Source organism: Aplysia californica, unplaced genomic scaffold (assembly GCF_000002075.1).
Source record: "Aplysia californica isolate F4 #8 unplaced genomic scaffold, AplCal3.0 scaffold00034, whole genome shotgun sequence".
NCBI lineage: Eukaryota > Metazoa > Mollusca > Gastropoda > Aplysiida > Aplysiidae > Aplysia > Aplysia californica.
The window spans coordinates 2,070,845-2,084,754 of NW_004797304.1; the positions used below are offsets into that span (position 1 = coordinate 2,070,845).

General features: G+C 45.1%; 1 protein-coding gene across 1 annotated transcript in view; it reads right to left on the reverse strand.

Moving 5' to 3' along the window:
* Positions 1-13,910, reverse strand: part of LOC101861639 (phosphatidylinositol phosphatase PTPRQ) — a 78,597-nt gene that overhangs the window by 62,965 nt on the left and 1,722 nt on the right. The window lies entirely within an intron of this gene.

Consider the following 13,910-nt stretch of genomic DNA (forward strand, 5'->3'; position numbering starts at 1 on the left):
CCCTTGACCCGGCAAAAGCTCCTGGCCACTCTTTCCAGGCTGTTCTCCCTGATCGTAGCCTTCCAGTCCACATACAGCATCCATTTCTGTACCTTCTGTAGTGGGCTCATTGAGTCAGTAATGATTACTGCTCGCTGATGGCTTGTGTTCTCCATACACATACTTGATATTGTCATTGCAGTTGCTCTACTTTGCTCTTTCACTACTACCCCATCAACTCTGACACTGAAGGCCCAGCCCGATTTGATTCCTCTGTTGACTGATCCATCCGTGAAGATCACAGCATCTACATGTTCGCTATGCTGTTCTATCAGGGTTTCAATTTCAGCGTTTGTAGTTCCAAGTGGCCAGTTGCGACATTCTCTACCCAATGTTGCCTTCACTGTTGTGTACTCTCCGAGCGCATCTTCGACCACGACCTAATCCCTTCCTCTCCTGATGTTTTGTATCTTGCAGCACTCGTTGATGGTGTTCGTGGCTACAGTCATCCATTCTGTGCCCCTCTTTAGCCTTGATGCCATTGCCGCCCCACTTTCTTATGTAGAGGGTTCGTCTCGTCTGCGCTGACTCACAGAAAGGCTTGGACTTGAGCCAGTTTGTGCCTCTCGTCTGCACATGGGAAGTCTAGGAAGTATCTCACTGCTTCAGTTGAGGTATCTCGTGTGCACCCCAGGATTGCCCTCATTCCTTCATTTTGTAACACCTCGAGTCGTTACAGTTGCGCCTTTGATAGGGTCAAGAGTCCTAGCCCGTACTCTACGACAGAGAGTACCAGTGTCTGGTAGAGGATGACAAGGATTTTCTGGCTCATCTTAGCTCTGGCCATCATCTTAAGGGCTGTTAGACCTTTTCTCGCTCTGGAGATTGTTCTCAGGATGTGATCTTTGCCAGAGAGGGTGCGATCAAACGTGATGCCTAAGCACTTCAGTGTGGGTTCTCTCTTCAGCACTTTGCCTCCAATCGAGATACTTGGCATGTCATCGTGCACTGCATGGTTATTCTGTGTACACCACAGTGCGCAGGATTCGTCCGGGTGCAGTTTACCGTTGTTCGCTTCACACCACTGTTCAAGTCTGTCTAGTTCTTCCTGTACTCTATCCGCTGTAACCTGGCGGTTCTCGCCCTGCCTGTACACCAGCACATCATCAGCAAAACTGAGTACACATCCGGGCCCCACCATCTGGTTGGAAGTAATCCCTATTGTATAAACGTTGAACAGAACTGGCGAGAGTGCAGACCCCTGTGGTAAACCTGGTGTGATCTTGGTAGGTTGCGAAGCCCAGCAACCAAGGCGTAGTGCTACCTTTTGTTTGAGCAGCGCAGCCCCAACCCATTGCACTAAATGTGGATCTACCCTCAGGTTGACTAGAGTCCTCATGAGGGTGTCGTACTGAACTCGGTTGTAGGCATCTTGCAGGTCAAGTGCTGCTACCAGAGTCTCTTCCCCCCGTTCGAAGCCATCATATACGTTGGATGCAAGAGTAGCAGCATTCATCCATGTGATCTTTCCTCTTCTGTAGCTGCCCAGTTCCGGCGGTAGGACGTTCTTTTCCTCCAGCTCTATTGCCAATCTGCGTGCCACGATTTTCTCCAGCAGCTTCTCGGCGGTATTTTCGCATGGTCACTGTGCGAAATGAGGCAATCTTGCTTGGGTCCTTGTCTGGCTTAGGAACTGGGGACAGGTGACTGTCCAGCCAGTCTTCAGGTATCTCTCCAGTCCACAGGCTTTCGTTTAGCCTCTCGGCTAGTGCCATTGTCTGTCTTTCCTCCATGTTCTTCATGTGGCTATAACGTACTCCGTCAGGACCAGAAGTGTTGGATGCTTCCTGGATATATTTAAGTAACATTTCGTGAGTCACAAATTGTAAGCAGGGTTCATATTTGTAGTCCTGTTGGATCCTGTTGAGCAGCTGTTTTCTCTTGTACTCATCTTTCCTGTCAATTTGTCTTTGGTATCTCTTAAACAGAGCACGGCCTTTTTCTTCATCAGTTGGCATCCACATATCATCCTCTCGTTGGAAATCAGGGACAGCTTGTTTGCTCTTCCTATTAGTCATGCACCTGTAGAAGTTCCAGAACTGATACTGGGCTCTGTCACTGTTCACGCCCCGGCAGAAGTTATCATATGCTAGGTCCTTGGCTTCTTTTGCTGCCTCATCGAATCTGAGATCTGCTAGCTTTTTCTCAGCTTTCAACTGCACGTTTGATCTGTCCCTCTGGTGTCTTCTCAGCGCCAGGCGTTTGATCTTCCACAATGCCTCAGTCTCTTCATTCCACCAGGGTGGCTGCTGTGCCACTACTCTATGCTGGGTGGCCTGGAGCTCTTTCGCTGTACACTGATGGGGTCGTTGCCTTCCGCAGGGTAGGAGAAGACTCGTTTCTGTCTTTGATGGTTGCTGTTTCTTCCTCGCTTTACAAACACTGTGCATGGGATATGATCGCTGCTATAGTTGTGTAATACTCTCCATGTACAGTCTGTTGTTAGGTCTATAGCACTGTCGGAGTCCCCTTCTCTTGTGGCTACTCTGGTCATGCTGCCATTCTTCCTAATGCAGGTAATGTCATATCTGTCCAGGGCATTTTCCAGTCTCGTCCCTTAGGGGTTTATCACTGTGTTTCCCCAATCACTCCCTCACGCGTTGAAGTCGCCACAAAAGATTTTTTTTCCAGGTAGTGTTTCCTCCATCTCACCAAGTTTGGCCCACTCTTCCTCTGTCAGTGACTATCCCGTTGCAGGCGTAGACGTTGACAACATTTCTTACAGGCTGATCAGTGAGCTCCACTGCAAGCAGGTGTAGGTTTTCTGACGCCCATCGGCTCATATCCAATTCCTGATGTCTGGTTGCTGATCGTATCAGGGTGACCTGTCCCTGCCCTTCCCTGTTGTAAAGAGTCGTTGCAAAGTCGGCAACATGGAAGCTCCTGTCACCTAGTCTTGTTTCTTGGAGGCATACGATGTCTGCTCCGTAACATATGGTTTCAGCCATGAGCCCTCTCTGCTGAAGACTACGACAATTCCAGTAGAGAATCCTAAGATTACTCTTTCCCAACCGCTGACTCTTTAACTGTGTCTTTCTAGCTCCCGCCCTTCTCTTTCTCAACCTCCCACCCCTTTTTCCCCCCGTTTCCTTTTTGGTTTTATTCCTGAAGAGGAGCTCGAGCAAGGAGCACGAACACCGTAGCTCCTGCAAGAACCCTGTTTATTAATATTAATTAGATCTTTCATTGTGGGTTTGCAAAATACTGAGGAAGTATCCTGTCCATCTAGCAGAGCCTCATACTAGACAAGGGGCTGGGAACCAGAAGGTCCGTCCGCCTGGTGATGCCCCGCTCGCAAGCCAGACGGTCCTCGATCGTGACTGTACTCCCCACAGCCATGCAGCTTCTAGGCACGAAGATGACACTGTAAGCTTGGGCCCATGTCCCCCACGGATACTTGGGGGTGCTGTCGACAGGTCTTGCTCCTGGATTCCACCCTCGACCTCCTTAGGCTTTGGGATTTTTTATCAAGGTTGTCTCCTTTAGATCATTCGTATTCTGTTCCTGGACCGCGATGTCTAGGCTTAACAGGGTCACCTCGAGAAGGGAGAACAGCTTGAGAGTGCTCCACCACCCGAGTACCATAACTTCTGACACCCTCGGTCTCTCGGCCGACCAACAAGCACGCGCACAGATCTCTCAACACTGACTTTGAACAGCACCACTCTCAGGTGGGAAACAAAAACGTCTGTTCAATTCTAAGGTAACGCCCTACCAAATATGGACTACTAGACAGGTGGCCACATTCCAGCCCGAGCGATCCTCGTTCACACAACACTTCCTTCCTCCTTGCAGATTATTAATGTTAAATGTTATGACAATGACGCACGCTTACTTCCGGTCGGCGTCAGCAAAGTACCGCAGATAGAATTGCTGAAAGAATACTAATACAAATGCGCGAGTTGAATTATACTCTGAGGCGGGAAAAAGGAATAAGGCCGCTCACAAAAAAAACAACAAACAAACGGTTCTAGCAGAAATCTAATTCTGACTATGGTGACATGTCATACCTCCGGCCGAGATATGTGCTCTTGCCATCAAATGATTATCATAAATAAACAGCAATCTTTAGAGTTAAGACATGGATACCCATCCAGACCGATTATTGATAACCATATGAGAATTAGGGGAAGCTCGTAGAAACAATTGTGAATCATAAATCGATCCTCTGATTAGGTGAAAACAATGAGGTACACTGCTCAGCATCAAAAAAACCTGACGCCATGATTCTTGGCCAACCGGAAGGTTGATTATATTATCTCTTCCTTGCAAGTTAGGAAAAACATTTTTTAGTAGTCAGCACTTTTCATTTTTAAACATACAGGGTACCAATATTTCAACAACACAGGGTTATACAGACAAATTGTTGTCAGTAAATGCAGTTAGAATGAAAACAAGCAGGGTACGTAAAAATAAGTCCTTCACTGATTGGTTAATCAATTTGGTAAATAAAAAATATTGAATTATATGTACATTTGGGAAGAAAAATTCTCCTCAAGGAATTGTCCTCATTAGTAGACAGGTGGACAGGGGACTGGGTTATTTTTGTTCAGTACAGACTTATATTCCACACAAAGACTCCCGTTATAGTACTGGGGAGATAGGCATTCACACACATATCCTGATGTGCTATTCAAACACTGAAAACCTTGTGCACACTCGTTAGGCGTGTTCCGGTAACAAGTCTCCTTGTGCTGTTTCCCAGTTGATATTTGTGACAGTTCTTTTGTGAAATGGTGACAGCAGAGAGGAGTTTTGGTACAAAGTGTAACGAAGTATACTGACCACAGACGCACTGTAGTGTGCAGCTATAAATAGGTATTACGACCCTATACCTAAATACTATAGGAAGTTTGCTTCATATCTTCGACTTCACAAGTTTACTTGTTTTAGAAAGAGTTTTACGGCACTTGCGACACTATAAGGTCATTCAAGAGCTAAAGATTGGAGGTGTTATGAGAGTAACAAACACAAAGAAGAAGGAGAGATAAGGACGACAGATGTTTGATAGGAAAGAAAGAGCAAACCACACCAGAGCACCCACCAACCACCCACTGACTAGCTTAAAACTTATAGGAAACGTCTGACTCTTGAGAGCCAAAGCCTCCAGCACAGATCACTTAAGCAAGCTGTCAACATTCAGTTCATGCAGTAAATTTTCGCGATAAATTCCCCCCTATAAACAGCGCACATACTAGTAAAAACATGGATTAGATACAAGTGTTGAAAAAACTGCTCCAACACGACCAACCCAAGTGGGTGGATGGCCATGACAACTTCCAAACTCAGCAAAGTTCAACAGGATGACTAGGTGTGCACCAGAACATGAAAGCATAAGCCAGTTATATGACAGTGTACGCGAACATACAAAAAGCTACACATTGAAATTCAAAGGCATGATAACACACATACTCATTCCTTTTTTTTAAATATAGATCTATGTATTTCCACTAAGGTTCCAGAAGGGAGAGGTAAGTCAGATTCAGGAACATTTGAACCTTCAAGGAAAGGGGAAGAGAGGACTTGTTTTGTTTTAATAAGACTTTTACGGCACTTGCAAAACATTAAGGTCATAAAAGTGCCGAAGACAAGAAGTGTTACGAAAAAAGTAACATACGTGTACATAGAAAAAAAGAGAAAGAGATAAGGATGATAGACCTTCAAGGAAAGAGGAAGAGAAGACTGTAAAGCAGGGCTGCCTAAATCTACCGATTTTTCCGGTAGATACCGATTTTGGGCCTGTTCTACCGACATACCGATAAGGTGTCAAAACTACCGGATTTTCGATTGGTTCCGAGAGAATAAAAAGAAAAAAAAACAGTCTGCAGTGTTTCCATTTTTCTTTGTTTTTACGGAAATCCGTACATTCCGAAAGTTCCGTACTTGCCGCATCATCATATCAACTCCATGCGTTGAGAGAGAGAGAGAGAGAGAGAGAGAGAGAGAGAGAGAGAGAGAGAGAGAGATCAGCACTTGCCTCCGTAACTTGTCAGATATTTACGGCAACTCTCAGCAATAAGTTGTATTAGAAACTGCCAGATAGCGCATTTCGTACACTCGATCATTGTCTATCTGTGCTGTTCGGTTGGCAATAGTTTTTCACGTTCATATCGGCTGAAATCTGTCTACTCACGATAGATAATCTTCCTCCTTCTTTTCATTCATTCTTTCTTTCTGTCTATCTTCAGTTTTTTGCTGCGGTTGGAAAATATGTGCATTTAATTCATTTATCCAGAAAACAGAATTGTGAATATAGAAGGAAAATCGGTATCGAAGCAAAACATTCTAAAAATCTGTCTTGGTCTAGAGAATTGGTCAGTACCTAGAACTGAGAAAGCCTAGGTCATTACCAAATAAGGATTCTACGCAGGGGGACTGCGGGAATTTATTATCCGGGAATCTGAAGAAAAAAAATCGCTTATACGGGGTGCCCACTACGGCTGTGATGGACCGATCGCCAGACTCGGTCACCTTAAAAATAAACGTGTTTGTTTTCAGTTTCAGGCGATCGAGTCGGGCGATTGGCCCGATCCAGCCGCAGTGGGCACCCTGTATTAGACCCAAGAAAATGCACAAAGTCCTCGAAACCAAATCGGAAAAGCCTTTTGAGTTCATATTTTACTGGTCGCGTTTGTGATATTACGTTCGGCTTTCCCCAGTCCGAGAGTACGTATGCTAGTACGTTTCACGCGAATGAGCGGCTATGGCGGCAGGCGGAAGAGATGTAATACTGAGACTCCTTTGGGAAAATCAAAATCTGCTTTCGTTACCGCTCAGAATTGTCCAATGATAGTTCATTGACGTTAGATTTACAGTAAATAAAAATTTGTAACCTGCAGTTTGTGCGTAAAAAACGCAGTGTAGGCATAAACATTAAATCGATATTCTCACTGATGTCACTATAATGACTAGGGCTGTACCCCGGTAGCAAACCCGCTCGTGCTCACAAGCCCCTAGTTCAAGTCACAAGCCTCAAATCACTAGGTCAAGTCATCAAATCAAATCACCAGCATGATAAGTTGAGTCTAGCGCAAACTGTTACCTCCTTGGTCTAGTCTAAACTTCAAGTCCACAACAACTAGCAATCCGCGAAGCCACTCGTGTCAGGCCCCCTCATCATCCCCACCCTGCTTGCAATCCGCGAAGCCACTTACGTCAGAAAAAGAGAGAGGGGGAGAGTGAGAGATCCGCCCACAGAGTCACTGCGCGGCGTGGCGCTGTAGTTTACTCGATTAATCGAAGGCCTGCGCAAGCCTTAAGTCCCGTTCGCTGCCACAGGCCCCATAATTCACACAGTACTGATTTGCGCTAGACCTAGAGATTTGCCCCAGGACAAGATCCAAACCTGACCTGCTGACTTGTACTGTCTCGATACACCGAGCGAGCGGCACGCGTAGGACAGTCTCGAAGGCGACAAGACAGTCCGATGTGTTCAAACAGCAAGACAGTACTGCTCGCTGTGTGAACTTTGAACCGTGGAGGAAGGGAGAGGCTGGGCTTGTTTTGGTGCAAGGCGTAGAGAGCTGAAGTTATTTTTAACTTTCCGCCGTTGGTCAGCTAAGCGAATGGATAAGTGAGAGGGAGCGTGGTATTGTAGTAACAGAGACCTAGGTTTCTGGTAGTAATAAGAATAAGTTGACTTAGATTACCCTAAAATGGAAAACTCCAGGGGCCGTTGTGATTGGCTTTTGTATCGTATGTATGTAACCTATTTTGTAGATGTGTTTCACTCACAGTGACATAATACACAACATTTTGGAGACGGGCTAGGCCTACTTCAACCCAATGTCAGGGCCAACCTGGGCTGAGAGGGAACAACGAACGCCCCAGCAGAAAGACGGAAATTCTCAGTAAAAATTTCTCCCCATACGGGAATCGAACTGAGGTCTTTTGCGTGCGACGATGAAGCGCTTGGCTCGTGCACATTAAAAATAAACAGGCCTTAACATCATAAGAATAGCCGATCCAATATTAATGTTTAAGTGCATTGAATAGAGCTTTTTGTTTTTTACAACCGAACTATGAAAAAACAACAACCGATCTTGCACTTTTGGTGCAAGCCTCTCAACGCAAATAACCAGAGAATCTTCTGTAATATGTACTGAGCCCACTGCAACGAGAGTTCGCGACGTCACGACACAGTACAGCAGGACTGTCCGCGAGTCACAACTCACCGGAAGTTCCCTCCGGTAGCAAGCGGGAGGCAATTCAAACCACAAGCCTGCTCGCAAGACCATAGCGCAAGACGCATGCTGCTTTGCAAGCCTTCGATTAACCGAGCAGAATCCAGCCCTGACTAAAAAAGGGAGAAAAAGAAAACACGCTTCCTCCAATTTGTAGATTGTCGGGCCCGTCATCGTGACCGGTCAATGAACCTGTGAGAGTTCGTGAGTACGGCACGAGCAAGGGACAGGCCGGTGGTTGTTGGGGAAAGCCTTAGAATCAAAGTTCATTCAAAGTAGGAATGTTGCGGGGCGTCGGAATGGAGGGGAGGTGTTTGATGCAATAAAGTTTACGGCAGCAGGAAAAGGCCGCGGTGCAAGAAACTGATGCTAAAATATAACCGATAAGTGGACGTGGTTTTGACATTCGACAATCGAGTGCGTTATCGAGGGAACATTAGAGCACAGGCTTGATGATTGTATCTTCAAGGTTGGTGTTCCCGGGTTTGTCGGATTTGTCAGTGATTACAAATTGAATAGTGGCAATGAGGAAATGCCATTTTCAACCCTCGGAAAGCTCTATGTTGGATGCCTATGCATCATGATGGCTTGTTGCTGATTAAATACTGGTACTGGGATTTAGCATTTTGAAAAAAAAATCAATACTTAGTCCATGATGCAGTGATTCACTGACTGCCAGGTTTTCAGCTTCACTACATCCCACACTCTCACAGTCCTTCCAGCTCCGGCTCTATCGGTACACGCTCTCTTTTTATTTTCACTTTTTGCTCTGCCGTGAGCCTAACTATAAAGGTTTTCTAAATAAGTTTTGTCTTGCATGCTTTTTAAAATCCGTGATTGCTGAAACCAAACATGGTTTTGGCAGTTGATGTTCTTCTTGCCTCTCCTCAGGCCCAGATCAGGATTCATTTTGTATTTTTAGTGTAAAGCTAGTTAAAATTAATTGTCTGTCATACCTAAGTCACTAAGGACTTATCAGTGTCCTATGCTTGTGAGAGGAAAAATTATGTTTTAATTTAGTTTCTATTGGTATGGGCTAAGGGTTTTGAAGTCAGTTTGCAATCACCCTGCACTCAATTCCAGATTCAACACTGAATGACAGGTGCCTTGAACGATAGTCCGTAAAATGTTTTTTTTTAAACCCCCCAAAAAACTCGCCTCATTTCAAACACAATGTTCATCGTAACTTGTGCACATCCATACACCCCCTTCCATTCCCACGCACATTATTTATAGGCACATGCGAGAGCGTGGCAACATGCACACACACACTCACACACACACACATATGCATGCACAAACAAGTTTTCAAAATATAATTAGATTCTACCCAATATCACGGAAAGCAAACACGTTCGATGATATATATATATATATATATATATATATATAGGGGCCTACATAATAATGTTCTGCTAAATTGTGACATAAGAGACAAGATAGAGAAGATTATGTTGGTGATTAGTGTGAAGAGAATTAAAAACAAAGAGCATCAATTGACAGTAACTATGAGTGGTGTAACTGGGGGTGTTTGAGAAGGAGTTTACTCAGACGGAATTGAAGGCAGCCCTCAAAAAGTGTAAAAAGAGAAAGGCCCCAGGACCAGACCACATCACCAATGAGATGATACTCAACCTGACAGACTCTACCCTCTCCATACTCCTGGACTTCTTCAAGAGGACCTGGAATGAGGGACAGCTCCCAAGAGAATGGAAGAAGGCAAACATCACACTGAAACTGAAGAAGGACGAACCAGCAAGCCAGCCTTCAAGCTAATAGACCAACCTCTTTAACATCATGCCTGAGTAAGGTCGTCGAGAGAATGGTCAACGACAGACTGTACTGGTGGATGGAAAACACCGGCACAATCAGCACATCGCAGGCAGAATTTGGAAAGGCAAAAGAACTATGGACCACCTCATCAGATTTGCACTGAAGACCAGCGATGCCTTTCAAGATAAAGACCTTATTGTGGCTGTCTTCATCGACCTGAGGAAGGCGTACGACCGTGTGTGGAGACAGGGACTGTTCTACAAAATGCTAAAGCTTGGGATAGCAGGAAGGGTGTACTGCTGGATCAAGAACTTTCTGTCTTGCAGAACTATCCAGAATTCATGTGACAGAAAGATTTCTTCACAGAGGACACTCGAGGAAGGCCTCCCACAGGGGTACTCAGCTGTACCCTCTTCCTGATGTTCATGAACGACTTACCAGATGTCATCTCCTGCCAGAAAGCACTCTACGCTGACGACTTACTCATCTGGAGCAAAGGAAGTGACATGAGAGCACTGAACCAAGCCATCAACGCAGACCTGACTACTATCTCGTCCTACTGCCAGCTATGGAAGATGGAGATCAGCACAGACAAGACTGTTTTTGGATTCTTCAGCCTCAAAAACAAGGTTACAGCAGGTCAGGTAAACCTTAAGATCAATGGAACCACCATCATACATGAGGACTACCCCAAGTACCTTGGTGTACAACTGGACCGAAAGCTGTCTCTCAAAGAGCACTTAGGGGAGCTGACTAAGAAAGCCACCTCCAGACTAAACCTTCTGAAACACCTTTCATCACTCAACTGGGGAGCTGACACAGCAACCCTCCGACAACTTTATATAGGGTATGTCAGATCTGTGATTGACTACTCCCTACCACTACAATCCATAGCCAGCCAAAGCTCTTTGGCACAGCTTGACAGAGTTCAGAACCAAGCACTCAGATTTGTTACTGGTGCAAAGAAGACCACACCAACATAGAACCACTGGACCTCAGAAGAAAGAGTGCTACACTCGAAACCTAAGAAAGACTTGTGCGGCTAGAGGACGCGAACGAAATCAGGAAAATGGCAGAATAGTGGGAACGAAGAACACGCATCCAGAAGACCTCCTTCCTGCGAGAAGCAACAAAAACTACTGGAGGAGTTTGACCCACCCGAGAACAGAGAACCAATCACCAACATCAGCAGCGAACCTACTTATTGGCAGACACCAGAAATCACAATAAGGACTTCTAGACCCCTCTTGCGACAAGACCACACAAGAAAAAATCCTCAGAACTAGTGCCCTGGAGACAGTGGACTCGTATGCTGAAACTCCAATTAATGCATACACAGATGGATCAGCAACAAACTCTACAAGGAATGCTGGATACGGATCTATCATCAAATATCGAAACAACCTGGGAGAGAAGAAGCAGACCCAACTATTTGGCCCATGTGGAACATACAGCTCTAACTATGACGCAGAGAGAATCGCCATAGTAAAGACCCTGGAGCAGATCACTCAAGACTTTTTGAAGGCGCAATAACACCAGGGGATGTTGTTGTCTTCTCTGACTCAATGTCAGTGCTCCAAGCCGTCGAGGGAGGAGGAGACTACAGAGGTGACAGGAACATTCTCAGCCTTGTAAACCAGATGGGCACTTCCTATGGCGTCCGGGTCACACTGCAGTTGGTGCCTGGCCATTCTGGAGTACCTGGGAATGAGACTGCAGACCAGCTATCAAAGACTGGAGCAAGTCTGCCCCAAACAAACACAGCCGCCTCTTTACAGACCTGCAGAGGGATCATCCAAGCCGAAAGCAGAGACGAGTGGCTAATCAGATGGGCCAACGCAGAAACAGGAAGATTTCTCTTCGGGTACATGGACAAACCCAACCCCAAAGACCCTTCGAATCTGTTATGTAGAGCCGATCAGACATTGATCTTCAGAGCCCGCACAGGACACTTACACACCAATAAGCACATAAACAGAATTAACCCCATGTGAGAACCCCATTGCAGACACTGTGACTACCACGAGGAGACCGTTGAACATCTTCTCCTTCACTGCCCAAACCTGGCAGTTCTTCGACGCAGGCTCCTACACACACCTACAGATTTACAAAGCCTGCTCTACTCTGGCGTTGACCAGATGACAAGGACATGTGGTTACTTGAGGGAGGCATTGCGCTGCCAAGAGCGAAATGCTCGCAGCTATAGGGATTTGAAAACAACAACAACAACAACAACAACAACAACAACAACAACAACAACAACAACAACATGAGTGTCTGAATTTGTGTGAACATCAGGGTAAACCTGTCCCCTTGAACACGTTCTCACAACATACAGTTAGGTCAAGAGCCAAGAGAAGAGAAAACCAAACAAAAACGAACAAGACAAAAAGAGAATATGTTAAGGATCAAGAATGTAGTAACTTAAGAGTCTGATAAGCAGTCCAATGATAAATCATTTGGAGACATTACAAGCTTCAATTTACAACATAGAAATTATATGTGAATACGCAGGTAGGGAGGGTGCATTTAGGGTGACACCTCAGTAGTAGACGTCGTGAGGCATTGGCATGGCTTGAGCAAGCGGGAGGAAGAGATAGTAAAAAAGAGGGAGGGGGAATTCTTGTACACAGAAAAGATTCCCCTCTCTCTCTCTCTCTCTCTCTCTCTCTCTCTCTCTCTCTCTCTCTCTCTCTCTCTCTCTCTCTCTCTCTCTCTCTCTCTCTTTCTCTCTCTCTCACACACACACACACACACACACACACACACACACACAAACACACACACACTCGCATGCACCCCCCCCCACACACACAGGGAGGATAAATGAAAAACCACCTGGCCTAAAAAAAAAGCTGGAAAATGGCTCTTTCCTAATCTTTCCGTAAATTGAGTACAAAAAGGCAATACACACCACTTCTAGCCAAAACACCAGTTGCTTCACATAACACAAGTGTCTATGATATCATATCGAACCTAGTGACACTCACAGAGGAATTATATGAGGCAACCTTGACCTTCACTTTCACCTTCACCTTCACTTTCACTTTGATCTTCACCTTGACTTTCAATGTATAACTCTCTTGGGTACATGTATTCCAAAGGACAATAAAATCCATCAGTAAATTTCAGAGGAGTATTGATTTGAAAACATGTTGGAAGCAGTACAGAAATCACTACTGGGACCTTTTCTGCCACTCACCACATCACATTACAACAGAGGCGAACCGTCTATATAATCAAATAATCACTGCTTCCCTTCCTAATTTTGAAACATTTTCGCAGTCAAATTCACCCTTACACGTAAACCTCATAAATTAAATGTAAAGAGACGTTCATGATCACCAATGAACAATAGACTATGCCTAACCTTCAAAACCGTTTCATTGCCACAGAAATAACTTGTTTGCCCCTATCGGGCCACTCCATAAGCAGTCGCAAGCTTTGATTAAGTAAGCTTAAAGTTAAAGTGAATCTGGAAGAGTCTACCAATAGAGTTGAAGGGAACATGTGCATAGCAGTCAAAACTGTTTCATTTGCTGCATATACCCTGTTCACCCCTTTCGAGCCACAGTTATAAGCACCCACACACGCTGATTATGTAAGCTAACGATTACACTGGTCGAGTCTACCCAAGGAGTTTAGAACTTTTTTTTAATCTCCTTGAGTCTACCTCACAGCTGATGTGAGGGGAACTAACTCCTAATAATATCTTGACAGCTGCGATTGCTTGTTTTTTTTCCTCGACTTTTTAACGTCCATTAATCAGGTCGTGACCTCGATTATGACACCGGCTCCTGGCCGCGAAAAGCTAGACAAAAAACAGCCAAATGTGAAATAAAAAATTAACAATTGGCATGCTCTACCAAAGTGTTTCGGCTGTCTGCAATTGTAGTGCTGACATCTCTGCTTCTT